This window comes from Python bivittatus, unplaced genomic scaffold, assembly GCF_059951505.1.
Source record: "Python bivittatus isolate LINGU-HERP-01145 unplaced genomic scaffold, Pbiv_v1 ctg000350_np1212, whole genome shotgun sequence".
Lineage (NCBI taxonomy): Eukaryota > Metazoa > Chordata > Lepidosauria > Squamata > Pythonidae > Python > Python bivittatus.
In genome coordinates, this window is record NW_028277074.1 from 43,511,556 (window position 1) to 43,527,108 (window position 15,553).

The 15,553-nt window shown below is 43.3% G+C and overlaps 1 protein-coding gene across 6 annotated transcripts in view; it reads right to left on the bottom strand.

Moving 5' to 3' along the window:
- The window catches only part of REV1 (REV1 DNA directed polymerase), a 71,388-nt gene extending 62,309 nt beyond the window's left edge, over positions 1–9,079 (bottom strand). Inside the window, exons 1-2 of one of the 6 annotated variants that reach the window (XM_088145036.1) lie at positions 8,721–9,079; positions 133–564 (exon numbers count right to left, since the gene is read on the bottom strand). The gene's annotated coding sequence lies outside the window, so the exon portion shown is untranslated. Of the gene's footprint in view, positions 1–132; positions 6,865–8,720 lie in introns of those variants that run through there. The other 5 variants (XM_088145038.1, XM_088145035.1, XM_088145033.1 and 2 more) reach the window with 5 other exon arrangements.
- Between the last annotated feature and the right edge of the window lie 6,474 nt (positions 9,080–15,553).

Here is a 15,553-nt window from a genome sequence, read left to right on the forward strand (position 1 = left end):
AGTATTAGCTTATGGTACTGATACCATTATTTCAAATATATATTGTATGGATAAGATATTGGGGACAGGCCAATCTGGATGCCTTCACCATTAACACCCATTAGATCAGTCCGCCCCTAGTGAGTGATGGACCTGGATGGGTTTCAGAGGGAGCTGGGGGATGTTCCTGTTGATCTGCTGCATGGTTCATCTGCAGCCTTGGTCACCGCTTACAATAGGGGGGTAGCTGAGGCTTTGGATCGGATCGCACCAATGCAACCTCTCCCCTCTTGTGGATCCCGTCACTCCCTGTGGTTCACGGAAGAGCTGAGGGAGATGAAACAAGAGAAGAGACATCTAGAGCATCACTGGCGTTCAACAGGGGACGAACTTGACCGAACATGGGTTAGAGCCTCTATTAAGGCCTACCTTGTGGTGGTAAGGGCAGCGAAGTGTCAGTATTTCTCCACCCATATTGCGTCTGCAGATAGCTGCCCTGCAGCTGTTTCGGGTGACACATGCACTCTTGGGTAGAGGGGGCTCGGAGAAGCCCTTGCAGGGGCGTTGGAAGAATTTGTTCAGCATCTGTCGGACAAAGTTGCTTGAATTCGCTTGCAGTTGAATGCTGGCCTTGTTGCAGGGCCGGGGGAAGATGCCTGGGGAGGGTCTTACCCAGTTATCTGGGAACAGTTTGAACCTGTTGGGCCTGAGGAAGTGGACAGGGTCCTTAGGACTGTGAGCTCAGCCACCTGCTCTTCAGATCCATGCCCCTTCTGGCTTATTAGAGCGGCCCGGGGGGTGGTGTCATGTGAGTGGGTTCTAGTGGTGATGAATCTTCTTTGAGGAGGTTGTTCCTCTACCTCTTAAGGAGGCCTTGGCTTGCCCCCTCCTTAAGAAGCCATTGATGGACCCCACTATACTGGACAATTTTCATCCAGTATCTAACCTCCCCTTTTTGGGGAAGGTGGTTGCATAACAGCTTCAGAGGCCCTTGGATGAAGCAGATTATTTGAATCCCTTTCAATTGGCCCGGGTATGGGACAGAAACAGCATTGGTCACGCTTTTGGATGATCTCTAGCAAGAGTGGGATGAGCTGTACATCCATCCTTGCCCTACTGCGGCTTTTGATACCATTGACCATGATTCGTTCTGGATCGGCTCAGAGGATTGGGGATGGGCAGCACTGTGTTGTGCTGGTTCACCTCCTTTTTCTGGGGTTGATTCCAGTTGGTGGTGATCAGGGGCGAAGAGATCCCACCTTTGGGTCCTACTGTGTGGGTGTTGTAGGGTTCTGTGCTCTCTCCACTTCTATTTAACATCTACATGGGGCTGCTGAGTGAGCTCATCCATTGCCATAGCGTGAGGTACCATCAGTATACTGATAATACCCAATTATACATCTCTGCGCCAGGCAAATTAAGTGATGCTGTGGATGTCTTATCCTGGTGCCTGGAGGCTGTGAGGGTCTGGATGGGGAACAACAGCCTTCAGCTGACCACTGGCAAGACTGAGTGGCTTTGGGTTTTGGGGTCTGCCGATTCTAGAACTATGCCATTTTTGGTGCTGGATGGGATTGCACTGCCCCAAACAGACTTGATATGCAACCTGGGGATCCTCCTGGATTCACGTCTCCTGCTTGAAAAGCAGGTGGCAGTGGTGGCTAGGAGGGCCTTTGCACAGCTTTGTACTGTGTGCCAGTTGTGCCTGTCCCTAGATCGGGAGCTCTGTTCACTGTCACTTATGCCCTAGTCAGCTCCCAGTTGGACTACTGTAATGCGCTCTACATGGGGCTGCCCTTGAAGAGTATCTGGAAGCTTCAGCTGGTGCAAACTGCAGTGGCACAGGCAGTTGTGTATGCCTCTAGAACAGCACACATTACACTTCTGCTCTGCGACCTGCATTGGTTGCCAGTCTGCTTCCTGGTCCAATTCAAGGTGCTGGTTTTGACCTTTAAATCCCTCCATGGGACAAGGCTGGGTTAGCTGAGGGACTGCCTCTCCCCGATTATATCTGCCTGTCCCATCAGATGTGGCAGAAGAGGCATGCTATGGGTCCCGTCTGCTAGGGAGCTATACTTGGTGGGTCCTAAGAGGCAGGTCTTCTCTTTTGTGGCACCCTCCTTATGGAACATCCTTTGCCCAAAGTGAGGCTGGCTCCATCCCTGTTGATTTTCCAGGTGTTCCTCAAAATCTGGTTATGCCATGAGGCTGGGGGCCCCAGAGGACCAGTGAGGTATTAAGGTGGTTCCATTGTTGTTAGCATCTGCTGTCCTCTCTTAGCCTTTGTGATTTAAAAAAATGTTTTTAATAATAATAATTTTTTATATGTTAACTGTTTTATAGTTTGATTGTACGCTGCCCAGAGCCAGTCTTTCGTGAGATGGGTGGCCATATAAATTTGATGAATGAACAAATAAATAAACAAACTTCAAACTTCTGTCTGCAGATGAGAGCATATGAATTACAATCAGCAATTACACAGTCATGTCAATTTACTGTTTCAGTAAAATGCAAACATACATACCCAGATAAAACCACAAAATCCATTTGGCATCTTAAAACTAACAAATATATTATGGCATAAGATTCCATGGGTTGAACTTCATCAGTCTATAAGCATCCTTATAAGGGAACCCAGCTCATGTGTCAAGACAAAAAGCATAATGATATACTGGAACACTTTGACTCTAAGACTTCCATATAATGGATGACATGGAAACTTAGTGTTTTAAAATTTTGGAATCTGCATACAAACATATACCTGTTAAAAACTAGGAAGAACAACTAAAATCAAAGGCAGAGGCTTAAATATCCTGTTTCCTTTCCCCAGTGGCTAAGCAGTTTTCCTAACTTCATAATGCTCTTATGACATGGAATACAAGGCCAGGTGAAGCACATACTCTCTCCCAAACACTTAACATTTGGAACTCATCTCTGTGCTTTTATGCTGATCAACTACCTCAGAAGGCCAGCAGTATGTTAGTCTCAGATTTTCTTCTGCACTCTGGAGATTAATAAAAAGACACCGTCTTCTATTTATCTTCAAGATTGGCAAAAGCCTGAGGCTTATTGCATTTGATTGAGGGAAACAGAGCATTCACCAAAGCAGGAATAAGGACAGACCTGTATTTCAGAATACCTCATTTACAGCATTCTCAGAATGAGTTATAGGTAGCCAACCACAAGATCAGATGTACAATATCTACCAGGAATCTTAACTACAATGCTGCACTTGTGACTGCTATGATGGAACACTCTGAAGGCATAAAATTCATTATAAATGAAAGTCCATGACTTTCAACACAAAGTCGGAAAGTGGGTCAATTATTATTTTCTCTGGGGGAACTGAAAAAGAAAATAATTGTGCCAGTCCTGCCAGAACTTGCCTGTTATTAATCCCCTATGAAGTCATACCATCCAAGTAGCATAAACATAAATTAAGAACATGGAAGAATTTCCCTTTCATTATTGTCATTTTGCTATCCTGAACTTTAAACATCAGAACAATTAAACAGACTTATCAATACAAATGGAAACCATTAATAATTTAATATGCTACTCAAAGTATGCATAATTCTATAAGCTACTTGTTTAAGATGTAAGGATCTGAAACTAGATCTTTTTCATTCTAACCTACTTCAGTTTTTCTTAGTTTTTTGAGGAGAAAACAAGTATCTAAGATAATTAAGCAACAAATATTTTTAACTTGTGTCCACAGTTGGTTTCCCATATAAACCTCAACCATGTTTACAAAAGTTCAGACAGCATTTACTGCAATAGACAGGCTCTCTGTACTTAAACAAGTGTCCCAATATGCTGTTTGTTGCTGACAAGCACTGTATGAGATACATAATTGTATCCACCTGAAACTTTAATTTCCCTTTCACTCCTACTGATGCTACTTAATGTCTTTCTTGGGGAAGAGGGGAAGGATGAGTAATAACAGGTCAGACAACAATTGGACAGGAGTGTTTCTAGTTTTGTCTTCAACTAACACCAACTGGAAGTTCAGAGTAGTAAGTTTCAGACAGCAACACAGTAAAAAAAAAAAAATTTCACACATTACTGAAATTAATATTCTTATAATGACTTGTTCCAAGATTGCTTTGTTTTCCTCAAGATAGCAAACATTCTTGATATGGCGGTTCACAAAAAGGCTGAAGAATCCAGAATGCCAGGAAAACCTCACCGAGCAAGGGAGATAACCTTTTTTGGCAGCCAGAGGACGCAGCATTTTTTCTAAGTTCATGCAACAACTGAATGGTAATGAACAATGACTGACAGTTGGATTTTTTAAAATTATGAGAGAGATTTTTAAAAAATTAAAAGAGGTATATTAAGCCTTTTTCGTGCATGGAAGCACTTTTCATCTACTTTTGACTTTTTACATGAGTTAAACTTCCTATCAGGGGCAACCAAGGAGTGTCAAGAAAGTCAGGATGACAGCCACAAACTATACAATTAAAGCCCCACCCCTTAATAGGTGTGTTGTATGCACAATGCATATAAAAATAGGGGGAAGGGCCTCAATTGGATGGCTGTAGCCACCATCTCTACAATTTTGATCCTTGTTTGTATTAAAAATAATGAATAATTTTGTAATCTACAAAACATGTGCCAAAATAAGCTGGTTAAAGTGCTACAAGATTCTTTAATTTATAGTGTAGTAATATCTCATCTTATCTATTAGAACTTTAATTTCTCTGGCCTTTGTTACAATTCAGTCCCCTTGCCTAGAAATTGCTGCTTTAATTTCTTTCTGTAAATCTGCTAGTTTGCTGATTTATTTATGCAAATCTTAGTTGTCCAAAATACCTGCTCTCAAATTATTTCATTCTTTGTTCCTTGGGCTATGACTCATTAAAGCTTTGTTTTTAAAAAGTTCCTATGTATTCTTTTACTTAATTTGCTCATGCTGAATCACAATGAAGCATTAGCACAGAGAATTGCATTCTCTGAAATACTTGCTACCCTAACTCTAACCCTTTAACTCTGCATTAGGTCTATGCAAATCCTTCAAAAGGGGTACTTCAGAATGTGTATATGAAGTGCCAGTTTTTGAATAGTTAAAGCAGTTTTGCCTTTTTCTAGGCTCTGCATGAATACGTATGTGGAGGCGGCCAACAGCAGCTTCTGGAGTACCATGCAAACCTGGAAAAAGATGCAGCTGCTTTAACCATTCTAAAAGTTTCCTGTGCATTCTAAAGTACTTCTTTCAAAGGATTTGCACAGCCCGACTGTATGCTTTGCAAAACACCTTCCAAGTGAATATACATTTTAAGCATACAGAGTCTTATATACTGTAATTTGGTAAATCTACACATATAGGGAGTAGCAATGATGAGCAAAACCCTATCACATTTAATTTTAGAGAACCTGCCCATATACTTTGATCAATATGAATGAAATCATTTTAAAAATCTGTTTTTCTCTCATTCCATAGTTTGAAATTAAGACAACTGTTTTTCTCACTTAAAATAATTACTGAAAATTATGGCTAACTTCACAAAGTCAATTATGTCAAAGACTCTAAAGGATTCCTTAATGCCTTTCTATGAAGTTTCATTTCACCAAATTCAAAACAAAATACTGCTTTGTTAAATTTCTATTTTACATCTCCTTGAAGGATCTTGGCATTGTTTAGATGTTGTACATCATTTTATCTTTACAACACTGGGAGACAGATTAAGCCAACAGATAGTTCATGTTCACTCAGTGAGTTTGGTACGTGAGTAAAGTATTGAAGTGGGATCTCTCCAACTCTAACCCAATAAAACTTTAAATTGCTTAATCTATCTGTTTAGATAGATTACTTGGACTTTTCATCACAAATAGTGGAAGCATTCACCATTTTTTGAACTTATTAATGGGAAAAAAGGTATCATATGAACTTAATTTTAGAAATTAAAGGTATGTTTTTGGTGATATAAACAGAGAACTCAAATGTTTTTAAAATATTATCACTAGATATGAGCTATGTGGTGTGTGGTCCAAAAGAGAGGCTGCCTCAGTAACAGCTCCCACTTTATGGAATCTCTCTCCCAACTCCCCCAGAGGCATGGATGGCCCTGACCCTGCTGGTATTTCATAAACAAGCCAAAGCAGTTTTGTTTCAGTAAATATTTGCCATGTACTTTAATTTGAGAGTGCCTGTCAGGTTTACTTGCATTTTTTAATTATATTAAATTTGTTTTCTCTCTGTTGTATTCTCAGAGACTGCTAGGATTGGAGCAGGTTATAAATATTGTAAAACAAATAATTAACATAAACTACCACAAATATGAGTTCTAACATCTACTATATATAGGTAGCATTTCACAATATAATCCATTTTCAAATCTAGCACTCCTAGATCTACTATCTATCTCTACTTAGATCTACTAACTACTATCTATCTCAAAGCATTAAAAATAAAACTTTCCTGTTTTAGTGACTACCATTTCATGTCCATCATTTATCTCACAGATGTAGGATAATGCTTTTTATAAAGAAACAACTATTATCTTATTCTTGAAAACTTTTACAGGATTAGGTTTTGATTGGAACACTTCTACATTAGGTTTTTCCTTTAGATTTTCTATTCACTCATTTTTATTAGGTATCTATGAAATGATTTTCAAATAAATACTCTCCTGCATTATCCCAATACTTTTTCACGGATTTTTTTCATTATTGCTTTTTAGGAAAAAGAAAAATGTAACACAATTATGTAGATCAATATTCTTTCATCTTGATATCTGCACTTCTGGGAGGAAGGTAAACTTATAGCAACCATCTAAACTGATTAAAGTAATAAATAGTATTACTTTTCAATGTGGCGCTGTCCTCTTTTTCAATGGAACTGCATTTGATCTGACCAAATTTATGCACCACTAACTAAAATGAGCAACATTTTTAACATCTTGATAGATTTTACTTGTTCTTTTAAAAAGCATTAAAATGTTTTCAGCTAATTGGGAAAAAAATGAAATACTGATTTAATAATGCTTAAGTGAAAAGCGTTTAGCACAAATTTTAACTATTTTTAAATATCATCATTCCATTAGCATATTTTAGAAGATTTCTCTCTTGATATATATGTGTGCTAAACTACTTCTAGCAACTTTTTTTTTTAAAAAATGAACAGCAACTTCTAAATAAAACATGCTTATTTTCAAACTAATTTTAACAACATACACCAAAAAAAAAGAACATACTCAAATAAATACATTTTCTAAAATAAGGAAATTTAATTGCAATTTTTTAAAACAGGAAGATCAATGATTGCATAAAACTAGATCTCATAATCAAAGTTAATACTGTATGACCTTGCTTGGAAATCAAAGTCCCATTGAATGAGTCTTTCTTCTTGAATTAGCAGAGATTGATTTGATCATCTAAAGAATTTTACTAGGAAGCTCTGCATGGGACTGCCAAATAAATGTATTTAGATTTCTCAGCAAGCAGTTATATAGAAAAGTAGAAAGTTTTTGCAATGTACCTAGGTGAGTTTAGGATAAACATTAAAAAAATATTTAAAAATCTTCTGCAATTATTTCAAATTGTTTTAAAGTTTCGTTTAACAAGCCCTCTTAATGCTGCCTTGGCTCCACTGCTAAAGACCCCAATTGTTCAGTAGGTCAGTACAGATTACAGAACAACAACAACAACAACAAGAACAGGAAAAATGTTACATAAGTTTTGCATATACTATGCCTGTTAATTATCATGAGTTTAACAAAATTATTACAAAGATTCTGTTACCCGTCAGAATAAAGAAATGTTCTAAGTTGTTAGTTTGACCTTTTTGTTCTGAATCTTTGAGATAGCATAATTAGCATGAACAATTTTTCCTTACTGGTAGTATTAAGGAGTTCACATGTTCCAACCGGACAGCTGTTATATACAAATAACATCCTTCATGAAGAATCTGCTAATGTGATCTTTAAAGAACTCATTTTATCTGGCTGACCATTTTTACAAGAATTTTTTTAAAAAAGTAGGTGAAATCCTGTTATTTAGCTTACACCATTTAGTCTAAAGCACTGTCAATTCCGTCCAGTATTTTTATTCTGAGCCTGGCGCTTATTTCTGCGGCAGCCTTACAACACCCTCACTCTAGCCAATACGAATTTCCCTCGGCCTCATTAAAAACCCAACCGCTTCTCTTCCTTTCGTGGCGCCCGGCAACCAAACCGAAGTGCCCACCGCCGCTCAGCGCCTATAATTCATAAGGAGCATGAATGATAGTAGCAAGCCGCAGACAGCTGCAGTGATGGAAAGCTAAAGACAGCGCCATGGTTTCCAGAACGGGTGCGCTGCGCAGATGATCACCCAGAGCGAATGACGGCACCCCCGGCGCGGCCCCTCGGAGGAGACCCCCCGCCACGGCTCCTGCCGCGGTCGCCGGGTGCGACCGGCTCCCTGTCCCGCCGCGGGAGCGGTCGTGTTGTGTCTGAGCCGGCGACGGCCCAGAGGAGGCCCATGTGATTCGCGCCCAACGATACAAAGCGCAGCGCAGCCCGTCGCCGGCGGGCGCGAGTAGCGACTGCCCGACCCGCGCGCCGTCGGCCAGGTTACGTAAGCCGCTACCCCGGCAGAAACCGTGCGGCGGCGACGGCGGCCGCCACGCCAGGCGGGACAGCCGCTTCGGGCCCGGAACTGCCGCGGGCCTCCCCGAGACGGAGCCGGGGAGCGACGGGCTGGAGTTGCTCTGCGCGCCCGCGGGAGGGAGTTGAAAGGAGTCGACGCCGCTCTCTCACCTCTCGCCGCGCTGCGGGCGGCGCCGCCGTCTGCCCTCCCGGGCCGCGCAGGGCTTCACATCGCGTCCCCTCCGCGACCGCGGCTCGCGCTTCTTCCCCTCGCCTGCCTTCGCCTCCTCCGTCTCCCCCCCGCCTCTTCCTCCGACCTTCCCTTTCCCTCAGAACGCCGCGTCACGCACGGCGCGCAGAAAGTCTCGCGCCACCAACCGCTCCTGCTCGCCTCTCCCTCCTTTTCCTCCGATCGACGACTCTCGCTCGTTCGCACCAGCAGGTTGTTCCTGCCCTGAGGCGGCGCCCCCTGGTGGCGCGAGGCACTGAGGAATCGCGTGGCCGCGAGCGGCTACCCCTCTCCGCCGCGGGCGAGAGCGTCGGAAGAAAAAGCGGCCTCCGAGCGTCACGTGACGTCTGGGGAAGGGGGAAATATCCCCGCCCCCCTTTTCCTTCTGCTTCTCGATCTTTTTCCCTGTCCCCCCTCCTTCCCCTCGCGCTGCGGACTCTCCCTAGACTGGGGGGGCCAAGCTTCAGCGTCCCCTACAGGAGGAGAGCGGAAGTGGCGACGCTCTCGCGCTGAAAAGCAGGGAGGCGGGGCTACCTCTCCCAAGCTCACAAATAGAAAGGGAGGGGGCAGGGATAGCCCTGCTGGTGCGCGAAGGGGAGTGCTATATATAGACGAGATGGGTCCAGATACGCGCAGCCGTAGCGCGGCTCCGCCGAACTGCGGCTCGGAATAGCCCGCCGGCTCGTCCGTGTGCTGCCTCGGCTTCGGCAGAGGCGCTTGCGTGGGCTTCTGCAGCAAAAACGGAGGCGGCGCGTTTGGAGCGCCCGACAAGGTCTTCCTGCAATCGCGAGGCCGCCTGGCGGGGTTTGTCTTCTCACACGCGCGCTCGGACCGCGGCTGGCGGCGGCTGCTACTCAAACAGATACGCGGGTCTGGCTCGCGTATCGCGCCTGTGCAATTAAATGCGAAGAAGCTGGATTCTCCTGCACGTTTCCCCTCTAATCAGTCCCTACGCAACTGGGGACAGACGTTACTATTAATACATTCTTAAAGAAGATGTACACAGAAGGATTGCTACCAACGCATCTATCTTACTTTAGTTTATTTGTGTATATTCGGTTTCTGTGCTTTCGGTCCATTGGTTTGCGCGAAAGCAATAAAAGGAAGTTTTCATTCCCACCAGACATACAGCGTTGCTTCTCATCTGTTTAGAAGTGTTGCGTTTATCCCCCCCCTTTTTTTTTTCACAGAAAGTTAAATAAATTGGTTGCAAGAAATAGTGAAAACAAACTTACAGAGTATTTTCGCTCACTTCTGTTTTGGTGTACAATTCATGTTCTTTTACAAACGGTTTTCTTTCCTACTCGTCGCGCTAACATTCAGTGCGCTCTTTTCCGGACTTGAAAAAGTTAAGGAAGTTACCAGTCCGTGAACGGAGGACATTGAATTTCAACATGATTTACCGACCCATAAGAGGTTTGCAGAGACATTCTCATGCATAGTTATTTTAAATATCACTAGGCATTTTCTAAAGCTCAATTTAACGGTCTTCACTAGGCAATATTGCCACCCCCCAGAGACTCTTGTAAATCTAGGCAGGCTGAATCAGTTGAACATTTTATTCTGATTCTTGGTCAAGGTTAATTCAGCTTTTAATAAAAAATCTGCCAGCCCACCCAGTTGAGTTTTATACCTGTTATTTTTTGGGGGTGATACAGTCTCCAATGTGAAGTATACAGCAAAAATAAATACATAAATAATTTTTTAGCAAAAGACTATCGTGTCTTTGGTGGGATTGGCGCTGAAGTAAATTACAATGTTTTAAGCTTTAGACATTTTATTTCATTCACTTTTATGGTTTATATTCCTGTCTGTACTCTGTTCTAAGTACAGAACTATTACTATTTAATTACCTTTTTTCAGTGTGTTTATTCTGATCTGGTTCCCTCCCTTGTAATTTAATTTTGAGGTTTTCCACAAATTCATGTTCTAACATTTATGTCAAATGCCGCTGAGAACTCACATTATTATTTTATCTGAGTGCAATATTAAATGACCATAAGAAAATGCATGTGAAGCAATGCGGGACAGTTTCCACATACTTGGGTGCATATATAGCATCCTACTCCTTTATAGATCTTATAAAAAAGTCAAGTTCAGTTCCTGACTACCTCTGTTGGGCGCATCCATGCAGATTTACTGGCAGTGATACAGAAGAGGTTTGTTCTTGCCATCATCTTGGATGTTCTGTAGATCCACGGGGCTACTTCCTATAAATTTGAATACAATCCTCTGCTTCTGTTTCACAGCTTTGACTATGAACGCGTGCTTTCCATCTATATGCAATGTCACAAAACCAAATCAAGTGAGTCAGCTGTTTTATTGGAGACTAGAAGATGATGGACAAAGGACTTAATACTTGCTCTTGTATTCGTTAGCATATTCCCAGGGATATAATCCAGCACTGTTCAGTCCAGTGCTCTTCTTGGGCTTTTTCCTCAGGGGTGTCACGCTGGGATCTGGTGCTGAGCCTGCTCTCCTCCTGTACCTCCTTGACTACTTGCAGGAGGATGCTTGCGATTGCAGGTAGTGTGCAGTGCAGCTTGGAGTAACTATGCTATATTAGATGGCTGGTGTGGGTCTTCCGGGCTGTGTGGCCATGGTCTTGAAGTCTTGTTTCCTAATGTTTCGCCAGCACCTGTGACCGGCATCTTCAGAGTGCAGGAGCACAGACAGGAGCAGTTCTCTCTGTGCCCAGGGTGAAGTGACCCTTCTGTGGGTATTTATAGAGATCTGGGGGGGGGGTTGGGTTACTGAGTGGCTGCTTGTTTTGGAGTCAGCATCTGTGTGTATTTTCCTGGGGATTAGGCAGGGTTTTTTCTTCTACTGAATTGTTAACGAGGGGCTGCTGGGGGTGATTAGCAAGTTCATTGTGTGAACTGTTCACATGTCCTGGTGGTTGAGCTGAGTTCGTTGACCTTTTGCAGGCTGTATTTTTCAGGATTGGTAGCCAGGTTTTGTTGATTTTTAGACTCTCCTCTTTTTTATTGAAACTGTGCTGGTGTTTGTGAATCTCAATGGCTTCCCGGTATAGCCTGGTATAGTGGCTGTTGGTGTTGTCCAGTATCTCTGTGTTTTCAAATAGGATTTTGTGTCCAGTGTGCTTGAGAGCATGTTCAGCTACTGCAGATTTTTCTGGTTGCTGTAGTCTGCAGTGTCTTTCGTGTTCTTTTATCCTGGTATGGATGCTGCGTTTTGTGGTCCCGATGCATACTTGTCCGCAACTGCATGGTATGCGGTATACTCCTGCAGCGGTGAGGGGATCCCTTTTGTCTTTTGCTGATTTTAGCACTTCTTGTACTTTTCTGGTGGGTCTGAAGATTGTTTGGAAATTGTGTTTTTCCATCAGTTTTCCCATGCGGTCTGTGACCCCTTTGATATAGGGCAGAAATACTTTATTGGTGGGTGGCTGTTTTTCTTCTTCAGTCGCATGTTGCTTTCTTGGTTTGATGGCTCTTTTTATTTCATTCTTGGAGTAGCCATTCGCTTGTAGGACCCAATTAAGGTGGTTAAGTTCAGAGTTTAGGAATTGGGTTTCGCAGATCCGATTGGCACGATCCATGAGGGTTTTGATAATGCCTCTTTTCTGACATGGGTGGTGGATGGAGTTTTTGTGTAGGTACCGGTCTGTGTGGGTGGGTTTTCTGTAGACTTTGTGTCCTAATTTGAGGTCTGGTTTGCGTATGACCAACGTGTCTAGAAATGGAATTTGGCCATCCACTTCTTTTTCCATGGTGAATTGTATATTGGGGTGGATGCTGTTTAGATGGTTCAGGAACTTCTGTAGGTCTTCTTCATCCTGACTCCAAATTGCGAAGGTGTCATCCACAAATCGGAACCAGACTGTTGGGGTAACGGGTGCGGTTTCTAAAGCCCGTTTTTCAAAATGTTCCATGTAGAAATTTGCTACGACTGGGCTCAGGGGGCTTCCCATGGCGACGCCATCCATCTGTTCATAGTACTCATTGTCCCATAGGAAGTAACTGGTTGTTAGGCAGTGCTGAAATAAGGCTGTGATGTCTTCTGGAAAGATCTGTTTGATGAGTGCCAGGGTGTCCCTCACTGGTACCTTAGTGAACAGGGAGACCACGTCAAAGCTGACCAGTTTGTCTGTGGGGTTGAGTTTCAGGGTGCTGATTTTCTCGATGAAATGTCCTGAGTCTCTGATATGGGCTGGAGTCTGTCCCACGTGGGTCTGTAGAAGGGTGGCCAGATGTTTGGATAATTCATATGTCGGGGAGCCAATGGTGCTTACGATGGGTCTGAGTGGGATCGAGTCTTTGTGGATTTTGGGGAGTCCGTATAGTCTGGGTGTAAGGGCTTCTGTCTTGCATATGTGTTGAAGTGCGTTGGGGTGAAGGGAGGAGTTCCTCGTCAGGGTGTTGGTTTGTTTCATGATTTTGCTGGTCAGATCCCGTTTTAGTTTTCTGTATGTGGTGGGGTCTAGTAGTTCTCTAACTTTGTCTTTGTATTCATCTGTTTTCATAATTACCGTGGCGTTGCCCTTGTCAGCCGGCAGGATGATGATATCAGGGTCCGAATTGAGGGTTTCTATGGCATTTCTCTCTTTCCTCGTTATGTTGCTGGTGGGGGGCTTTGCTCTCCGTAGGATCCTTGCTATCTCACCCCTTATTTCCTCTGCTTCCTCTTCAGGGCAGTGGCAACAGTCTGGTTCCGATTTGTGGATGACACCTTCGCAATTTGGAGTCAGGATGAAGAAGACCTACAGAAGTTCCTGAACCACCTAAACAGCATCCACCCCAATATACAATTCACCATGGAAAAAGAAGTGGATGGCCAAATTCCATTTCTAGACACGTTGGTCATACGCAAACCAGACCTCAAATTAGGACACAAAGTCTACAGAAAACCCACCCACACAGACCGGTACCCACGTCAGAAAAGAGGCATTATCAAAACCCTCATGGATCGTGCCAATCGGATCTGCGAAACCCAATTCCTAAACTCTGAACTTAACCACCTTAATTGGGTCCTACAAGCGAATGGCTACTCCAAGAATGAAATAAAAAGAGCCATCAAACCAAGAAAGCAACATGCGACTGAAGAAGAAAAACAGCCACCCACCAATAAAGTATTTCTGCCCTATATCAAAGGGGTCACAGACCGCATGGGAAAACTGATGGAAAAACACAATTTCCAAACAATCTTCAGACCCACCAGAAAAGTACAAGAAGTGCTAAAATCAGCAAAAGACAAAAGGGATCCCCTCACCGCTGCGGGAGTATACCGCATACCATGCAGTTGCGGACAAGTATACATCGGGACCACAAAACGCAGCATCCATACCAGGATAAAAGAACACGAAAGACACTGCAGACTACAGCAACCAGAAAAATCTGCAGTAGCTGAACATGCTCTCAAGCACACTGGACACAAAATCCTATTTGAAAACACAGAGATACTGGACAACACCAACAGCCACTATACCAGGCTATACCGGGAAGCCATTGAGATTCACAAACACCAGCACAGTTTCAATAAAAAAGAGGAGAGTCTAAAAATCAACAAAACCTGGCTACCAATCCTGAAAAATACAGCCTGCAAAAGGTCAACGAACTCAGCTCAACCACCAGGACATGTGAACAGTTCACACAATGAACTTGCTAATCACCCCCAGCAGCCCCTCGTTAACAATTCAGTAGAAGAAAAAACCCTGCCTAATCCCCAGGAAAATACACACAGATGCTGACTCCAAAACAAGCAGCCACTCAGTAACCCAACCCCCCCCCCAGATCTCTATAAATACCCACAGAAGGGTCACTTCACCCTGGGCACAGAGAGAACTGCTCCTGTCTGTGCTCCTGCACTCTGAAGATGCCGGTCACAGGTGCTGGTGAAACGTTAGGAAACAAGGCTTCAAGACCACGGCCACACAGCCCGGAAGACCCACACCAGCCATCGTATGCCGGCTGTGAAAGCCTTCGACAATACATATGCTATATTAGGTTGGAAAATAATTTTCAGCCCTCTTCCAGTTTTGTGTGGGATGGTGGGGGGCCGGGATGGCAAGACTGGCAGAATCTTAGGAGAAGAATGGAATATCCCATGTTTGGAATGCAGAAAGCGTGGCTGGCTGGGGAATTCTGTGAGTTGAAGCCCACCCATCTTAAAGTTGCCAAGATTGAGAAATGCTGCATTAGAATCATAGCATGGAGTGGTTGGAAGGGATCTTGGAGATCATTTAGTCTCTCCCACCACAAAGTGCAGGAATCCACTACTACAGCATCCCCAGGAGATGGCTGTGCAATCTTTCTGTGAGCTCCAACACCTCCCAAAACAGTTCATTTCACTGTTCAACACTCTTACTACTAGGATGTTTTTCCCAAGTCCAACCAAAATCTGTCCGAAATCTGTACATCCTGACGTTCAACCAAAATATAAAATTTATGTATGGCTATATATCCTGTATGCTTCTTTGTTGCATCGTTTTTCAGGGTTGATGTTGTAATTTGTTTGGAATATAATAACAAAGCAAGCTGCCTAAATTAGATCAAATGGTGTTGTTTATCTAAACCCTGTTATGTCCACTCTGAGAAGCAGCGGGTCTCCTGAGTTTCAGGCAGTCTTTCCCATCCCTTGTTATTTGATATTTTTTTCCCCATTGGAGGTCCCAAGATTGAATGTATGCAAAACAAGTACTCTATTCCACTGTGCTAAAATGAACCAGATTCAACTGTCAATGTACAAAAAGGTACATTACATGATGTTTTGATCTCTATAAGACAACTTTATGGAATGCGTGGATGAATTAAGG